Here is an 8,179-nt window from a genome sequence, read left to right as displayed (position 1 = left end):
GATTCAGTTTAGATAATCCTAATTTTATTGGCAACATACAAAGCATCATAGTCTGGAGGCAATCAAACATATGCCTTATTCTCTCCATCAGGCCTGATCAAGGTGTTGACCTTGGTCATATCAATATCACAGAGCTTCTTCACAGCCTGTTTGATCTGGTGCTTGTTAGCCTTGACATCCACAACGAATGAACACTAGTGTGTTGTCTTCTATCTTCTTCATGGCCAACTCCATGGTCAGGGAAACTTGAAGATGACATATTGGTGCTCTTCTGAGGTTATTTGGGCTGCCTTTGGAGCTGCAGTGTCTTGGGCTGGCAGAAGGTGGGTGATATATGAATCTTCTGTTTTGTGTGTGGCTATGGACATCTTTCATCACTACCTTTTTAACCTTCAGAGGCTTTGCTTTGGTTTCAGTTCTTCTTTCTTTGCTTTTGGAGCCATCTTCGTGAAAAGTTATTGAGAATTTTTATCATGAATGATCATTGCATTTTGTCAGATGATTTTTCTGCATCAATGGAGGTGATCAAATGATTTTTATATGTCATTTTGTTAATGTGTATTACGCTGATTGATTTGTGATTGATTTGCATCCCAGGAATAAATCCCACTGATCATGGTATATGATCCTTTCTTTTAAAAAAAAAAAAAAGAACACACCTACAGTACCCAGTATTCTTAGGTGGCCTCTCATCCAAGTACTAACCAGGCCCGACCCTGCTTAGCTTCCAAGATCAGACGAGATCAGGCACATTCATGGTGGCATCACTGTAGACCCGTATATCATCCTTTTAATATGTTGTTGAATATTTTCATCTGTGTTCATCAAGGATGTTGGCCTGTAGTTTTCTTATAGTATCCTTGTCTGGCTTTGGTATCATGGCAAAACTGGTCTTGTAACTGAGTTTTGGAGTGTTCTCTTCAATTTTTTGGATGAGTTTGAAGATTGATGTTAATTCTTTTTTAAATGTTTGCTAGAATTCACCAATGAAGTCTAGTCCTGGTTTTTCTTGTAAGGTTTTTTTATTACTGGTTCAATCTCCTTACTAATAATTGGTCTGTTCAGATGTTCTGTTTCTTTATGATTCAATCTTGGTAGGTTGTATTTTTATAGGAATTTATTTCTTCTAGATTGTCCAATTTTTTGGCATGTAATTATTCATATTAGTCTTTTATGATCCTTTGTGTTTCTATAGTGTCAGCTGTAATGTTTCCTCTTTCTTTTCAGATATTATTTGAGTCTTCTTTTGTTGGTGAGTTTGGCTAAAAGTTTGTCTATCTTTAAAAAAAAAAAACAGCTCTTAGTGTCATCGATCTTTTTTTATTGTCTTTTTAGTCTCTGTTTCGTTTATTTCTGCTCTGATCTTTCTTTCTTTCCTTCAGCTAACTTTGGGCTTAGTTTGTTGTTCTTTTTCTAGTTCTTTGAGGTGTAAAGTTAGGTTGTTAATTTGAGTTTTTCTTGTTTCTTAAGGTATGTGTTTATCACTATGAACTTCCCTCTTAGAAGTGCTTTTGCTACATCCCATAAGTTTTGGTATATCATATTTTCATTTTCATTTGTCTAAAAATATTTTTTAATTCCTCATTTTTTCTTTGACCCATTACTTGTTCAGGAACATGTTGTTTAATCTCCACATATTTGTGGATTTTCTAGTTTTCTTCTTGTAATTGACTTCTACTTTCATACCTTTGTGGTGGGAAACTATGCTTCATATGATTTCAATCTTAAATTTATTAAGACTTGTTTTTTTGCCTAACATATTTCTTCTAGAGAATGTTCCATGTGCACTTGAAAATAATGTGTATTCTGCTGCTTTTGGATGGAATGTCTCAAGTCCATCTGGTCTAACATGTCATTCAGGTCCAATATTTTCTTATTGACTTTCTGTCTGGATGATCTATTCATTGATGAAAGTGAGATATCTAAGTCTCCTGTTATTATTGCTATTTCTCTCTTGAGGTCAGTTCTGAAGGATAGGTTTGCCAGGTAGAGGATTCTAGTTTGAGAATTTTTTTCCCTTTCAGTCCTTTGAATATGTATTGCCAGTCCCTTTTGGCCTGCAAAGTTTCTACTGAAAAAATCTGTTCATTGTCTTATAGGGCTTCCTTTATATATAACAAGTTGTTTTTTCTTGCTGCTTTAAGATTCTCTCCCTATGTTTAACTTTCGACAATATAGTTATGTGTCTTGGTATGAGTCTATTTAGATTAATCTGATTTAGAACTCTCTGGGTTTCCTGGATCTGGACATGTTTCCTTCCCCGAGGTTAGGGAACTTTTTAGCCATGATTTCCTCAAATAAGTTTTCTGCTGCTTTCTTTCTCTCCTTTCTTTCTTTCCTTCTTTCTTTCTGGTATCCCTATGATATGAATATTGATCTACCTGCTGTTATCTCATAAGTCTCTTAAGCTGTCTTCACTCTTTGTCATTCCTTTTACTTTTTGCTGCGCTGAGTGGATGAGTTCCACTGTTTTGTGTTTGCTTGTTGATCCTTTCTTCTGCTTCATTTAGTCTGCTGTTGAACTTCTCTATTGAATTATTCAGTTCAGTTATTGTATTCTTCAGCTCTGTGATTTTTGTTTGGAACTTTTAAAATATTCTCTCCTTGTTGAAATTCTCATTCTGTTCATACATTGTTTCCTGACCTCAGTGAGCATATTTATGACTATTATTTTGAACTCTTTTGTCATGTAAGTTATTTATCTTTAAGTTCTTTTTCTGATGTTTTATCTTTTTTTTTTTTTTCATTTGGAACATATCCTTTGCTTCTTCTTTTTTCTTGACTCTCTGTGTTGGTTTCTGTGCATTAGATAAAACAGCTACCTCTCCCAGTCTTGACAGCATGGTCTCCTGTAAGAGATGAACTGCATCTTTCCACCCTGCCCTAGCTCTTAGTTGTTTTTCATGCTCTCGTGATTGTCCAAGTAGTCTACTTTGTTCTAGTGGTTTCCAGGAGTTTAGAGTATGCCAAGACCTGTCAGTTACCAGTGGGGAGGTCTTAGAACCTAGTGCAGGCTGATTGGAAGCAGACCCTCAGGCAGTAGCTTTTAAAGTATGCAAATATACCTCTTACAGGCTAAGATGGGAAAATGGGTGTTTCTATCTGCTGTCTCTGTGCTGTGCCCTGCAGGTATAGCCTGTTTAAGAACTGTTTCTCTGTTACAGTCTTGTTTGACCTGTGAACGTAAGCCCCACTAGCCACCAGAGCCAGGCAATCAAGAGGTGTCTCCTGTGTGGCAGCCACAAAAATCAGGGTGCCATATATGTGCACAATCATCTTTCAGGGAGATTCCAGTGACATGGGGTGGAGCAGAGGGAGATCATGAAGATAGCATCTGCCAGCCTCCTCGTCTCTGGAGAGTATTTCAGTGGGCCCCTAGATGTGTGTGTATAATTATAAGCCTGCTCCTCTGACCAAAGCTTTTAAGATAAGCAGATAGACCTCTTTCACAGAAAGATTGAGTGGATTTCAGTTTACTGTCTCTGCAGTGGGCCTTAGGGTTTAGCCTAGTGAGTCTGTGTGAGCCCTTTAAGAACTATTAGTTCCCTATAGCCTTGTCGGTCTTGTGGATGCAAGCCCCATTGGCTTTCAAAGCTAGATGTTTTGGGGGCTATCTCTCAGGTGAAAGTCTTACATGTTGGGGTGCCAGATATGGGGTTCAAATCCTTTGCCTCCTCAGGAAGAAGCTTGGAGTTGTGAGTTCCCCCCCAATTATATGTTTCTCAGCCTCTGTTACTCAATTCAGTGTGGGTTTGTCTTATTTGATGTATAGGAGTCACTCAGCTAACTCCTGGATTTCTTTCAGAGGGAATTGTTTTTTATGTAGTTGTACATTTGGCGTTTCTGTGAGAGGAGGTGAGCTCAGGGGCCTTCTCTGTTGCCATCTTGAACTCAAAAATTCCCAGAACTTATTTTTGTTTGATTTTCTAGATTTAAGAAAGTGACAGAGAAAATGTTAATAATACAGATCAAATTTAAATGTGCATCAAGCCTGTGGCAATTTCATTGTAAACAGCACAAAACAATGGAAGAAATATTCCTTGAGTATTCAAGAACTATTATATGATTTAACAAAGAAGTTATTCACATCATTGACGAATGAGTGGGGTTCCTATGCATCTGTTATTTTATTTTCATCTTACCGCTTACTGTAACTGAAAATATCAACTCACATTCATGTTCAAACACCACTCATTCATCAGTTGGGACCATAAGTAAGCTACTTATACACAAGTTTAGCAAAAAGTCAACAAAAGCATTTTGGGGGAATCAATTGACTATATCAGATTTATGATACAGAATATTTTATATTTTAATATTATTTAGAAATCACGTGCTGCATGTTCTTTATATCAAGTTGGCAATTTTTTTCTTAAAGGGCAGGATAGTAAATATTTTAGGCCCTACAGTCCATCACAACTGTTCAGCTCTGCCATTGCAGCAGGAGAGCAATCATAGACGATATGAAAAAGAATGGGCAAGACTATGTTATAATAAAGTTATATTTACAAAACCCCAGTGCCATAGTTTACTGACCTATGCTTTTTATCAGTAAAATTTATAATAGACTTAGGTATGAATATCTATACCTTTTTCAGCCAGCCAGTTAAATCTTTACCAGCACGCCAACCAGTCCACAGTCCTCTCTAAAAGACTCCCCAGGGGCTCATCATCTAAAATACAATTGTCGGGCATCTTTTAGGAGCACACAAAGTGTTCTTTGATCCTGCCTCTGCCAACTCTCCATCTCATTCGCTGCCACTTTGCTCAGGCCGCACCAAGCTCTTTGTAGTTCCCTAAACACGGGGGACCTTGTCATGCCTCTGGGCATTTTTGTTGCAGCTCCCTCTCTTTCTCCTGTCCTGGAGAACTCTTGCTCACCTGACCCTCTTGCTCACATTTCTCCTCTGTGATTTCCCCTGACCACTTTCTCTCCCTCTCACCTGTAGAGTACATTTAGCACTTCCCACACTGGACCCAGCTCATCAAGGGCAGCTTCATGTCTCACTGCCCTGCGTCCCATCTCCCACTGACGCCACTGAACTCCCTCATTAAGTATTTGCCCAATGGAGCTTGTCAAAGATCTTATGTTTTAATAACCATGATAAGATATATCATGTATTGAACACTTTGTATGTCTTACTTTGCAAGTGCTTTTCATACATTTACTCTTGCAATCTGTACAGCAACTCCAGGTAGAGACTATGATCCCCATTTTACAAATGAGGAAATGGGCTTCGAGTGATTAAGAAACCGTCTAGTTTTCACGTAGATCATGTGTGGCAGAACCAGGATTCAAACCCTAAAGTAGTTAGCAATATTGTTATAAAGGAAATAGAGGTCCCTATTCTGAGAAGGTGCGTGAAAGAAAGGCTACCCTTATGGAGCTGGAGACGACTTCATGTTGACCGAGGTGGGATAGAATTTACCTGCGTTGGAAGAAGATTTCCATGCAGAAGCAAAAAGGCAGCCAGAGACAGAAGAAGCAGGAATGATCAGGCTTGGCTGGAGCCCTCGATGTGGTGTAAAGTGGGGGAATTGAGCGGGGGATGAGCAGGGGCTTACCTTTGTTTGCCTCACTCCCTCTGACATTCCGTACCCTCCTCTACTTCCAGGTCCAAAGCTAGCCTGGGGGTGTTTGGACTGAAGAAAATTACACAATGTGCTTTCTGCCACAATCCAGGTTCTGTCTATGGGTGAAATCAAGTTTATGTGCACTTGAGGTGCCATGAAAGGAAGTTACAAGCAAGGTGTTTTGGGGTCTGTGGAATGCTAAGAGGGTGAGGTCGTGAACTGTCCACAGAGGAGCCCTGGGCCTCTTTTGGGGAAAACTGGAGCCTCAGACCTCTGTCGCTGGTGAAGGTAACAACAGCGCCTTATCCCAGGACTGAGTACTCATGAGGTGTGTGTGTTGAATGTTGTCACTTCTAATTGCAGCATTTCAAATTCATCTTTCCATCACATTTTGGAGGTATGCAGCCAATCATAAAACCCAACCGCAGTGACACCAGCTTCTTTGCCTAAAGGGTCTTTTGTTTCAGCTGTAGTCAGAGCAGTATTCGTAGCTGAGGATTTTATTCAGGCTGCTGGGCGTTCACTTACATGGTGCATCATTTAATAATTTCTCAGGACAGAATTCCAGAAACTGTGGATCCTTTAATGCCATTGCTGGAAAAAGGAGTGAAGAAGAGGAAGAATTTGGAGTGTTCTCCATTAAATTTGCTCTGCCCTTTTTTGGGGAAATCTGACTCTTGGCAGCCAGTATCTTGCCCTGGTTTGTGGAAGGCTGAGTTTCTTGTTGGTATTTCAGAACCTCGATCCAGGAGACTGAAGAAAGCATGCAGACTTCATGACCATCTGTCTTTCAACTCAGAATCATGATGTAAGGGGTGGGTTAAATTATAATTTTCCTTATTACCTTAATCAAACACAATGGCTGTGGAATGGGAGGCTGAACAGGTGTGACTATGTACCTGTGGGTGAGACGGAGGAAGCAAAGGGCTGGATCTCGGCTGATGCCACTTGCTCCACACATGCTTGTTCTTTCATTCTGAGCATGAACCGGAAGTGTAATAGTACACAGAGAAACGAAAAACCTGCCCTCAGGTGGCTTTGAGCCTAGCAGAGGTTTGTGAGAAGGTTTTAGATGGTTAGAACTGTCAGAATGAATTTAAGGGCCTAATGACAGCATTGGCCCTAGAGTTACAGAGGAAATAAAAGTCAGTTTCATGACAAGCATATTTAAACCATAAGGAACACAACCAGTTTGACCATGGACATCCCTGTGGGAGGAGTGTTTTCTCCTGCACTGGGGAACAGCAGCACCCAAAGAGCTTTTGTTAAATGGTGAGGAACATGGAAAGGGCCATCCTTTTAAGCCATAGAAACACAACATTTTGTGTAAGGGGTAACATCTAAATCATATCTCTGCATAGCACAGTGGTGGCAAAGGGACAGTGTTCCCCTTGGAGGAGCCAGTGACAGTGCTGCAGGGCAGGCCTGAGCTCTCAGGAGCTGCTGCCCTGGGAATGGTGAGCTGTGGTGAATGGCCAGGCTCAGGCAGGGCAGATTTTTGCCTGAAGTTAAAAAGCAGATCACTACCCCTCACTGCGGCCAGTGGCTCTTCCTCTGGGCCTGAGAAATTCAGCACCTATTCTTTGGAAATTCATCACTTTCAGGGGAGCAGAGGGACTACATGGACTGCGCAGCTTAATGATGACCGACAGGCCCTCAAGGGGCAGACTTGTGGGGCCAGACCGGGATGTTGCCTCATCTTTTGATAAATCAGTTAATGCTCAGAGGGAATTGTTTGCGCAGTGGCTCCAGAGTTGTTTCCTGGATTAGGAATTTAAAGTGACATTAAAACTGTAGCATCTTTAAAATATCTAATCAAAACTCGTGTGGGCTTCAGGACTCTAGGCTTCGCTGGTGATTGGCAGCTTCATGGTTGCTGGCAGGGCCCTTCAGTGCAGGGTGTCCACTTGGTGGATGATGCAAAGTCAGGCGTGCAGCAGGCCCTCCAGGGGCAGAAGCTGATGGCGACCAAGGGGTTTCAGGCTATTTGGGGCTTCCTGATTCATCAGCTTCTGTTGGAACAGGAACATAAACTATGGGGAAAGAGATCTTTTGAAGGTTCTCTTTAGACAATTTTGACTGCTGTTTATAAACTTAGAAGAGGGGATATTAAAATTTGGTTCCCAAGAAAACACAAAACAAGTGTCTTTCCATAAAAAAAGAAAGGGAGGAAAGGAAAAACATTTGCCTCATTTTGTTCAGAATGGGTTTCCTCCTTATGCAACTGCTGAAGGTGAGCCAGCGTTTCGGTTTACTTTCTGGGATGCAGCCTGCGTTCCTCTTGGTTCACTGGTGTAGAGAGTGGGTGCCAACCCCTGTGGAGTGGACTGTGAAGGAGAGCTGCCTCCTCCTGTGGTTGAACTAATCTCTGGCCCAAAGCACACTCTCCGGCTAGTTGGGCAGACAGGACAGTACTCTTGACCTTTGTTTCTAGAAATACCAATGGTAGCCTGGGGGAGTTTTACATTTTGCCGAGATTGTAATAACATTGAGCCCTAGGTGAGTCGTTTGTGCATGCGTCTTTGCACAAACATGAATGCTTTGTCTTCATTCATGAAGTGACTTCCCTGGCCGTTCTTCTGGAGTATGACTATTGCCTCTGACT

At 41.1% G+C, this 8,179-nt stretch overlaps 1 protein-coding gene and 1 pseudogene across 1 annotated transcript in view; one reads left to right on the top strand and one right to left on the bottom strand.

Moving 5' to 3' along the window:
* The window catches only part of PDE8B (phosphodiesterase 8B), a 204,832-nt gene that overhangs the window by 151,529 nt on the left and 45,124 nt on the right, over positions 1 to 8,179 (top strand). The window lies entirely within an intron of this gene.
* LOC111729471 lies at positions 657 to 775 on the bottom strand (annotated as a pseudogene).

Source organism: Pteropus vampyrus, unplaced genomic scaffold (genome assembly GCF_000151845.1).
Source record: "Pteropus vampyrus isolate Shadow unplaced genomic scaffold, Pvam_2.0 Scaffold262, whole genome shotgun sequence".
NCBI lineage: Eukaryota > Metazoa > Chordata > Mammalia > Chiroptera > Pteropodidae > Pteropus > Pteropus vampyrus.
This window is presented reverse-complemented; position numbering and strand designations above follow the sequence as displayed.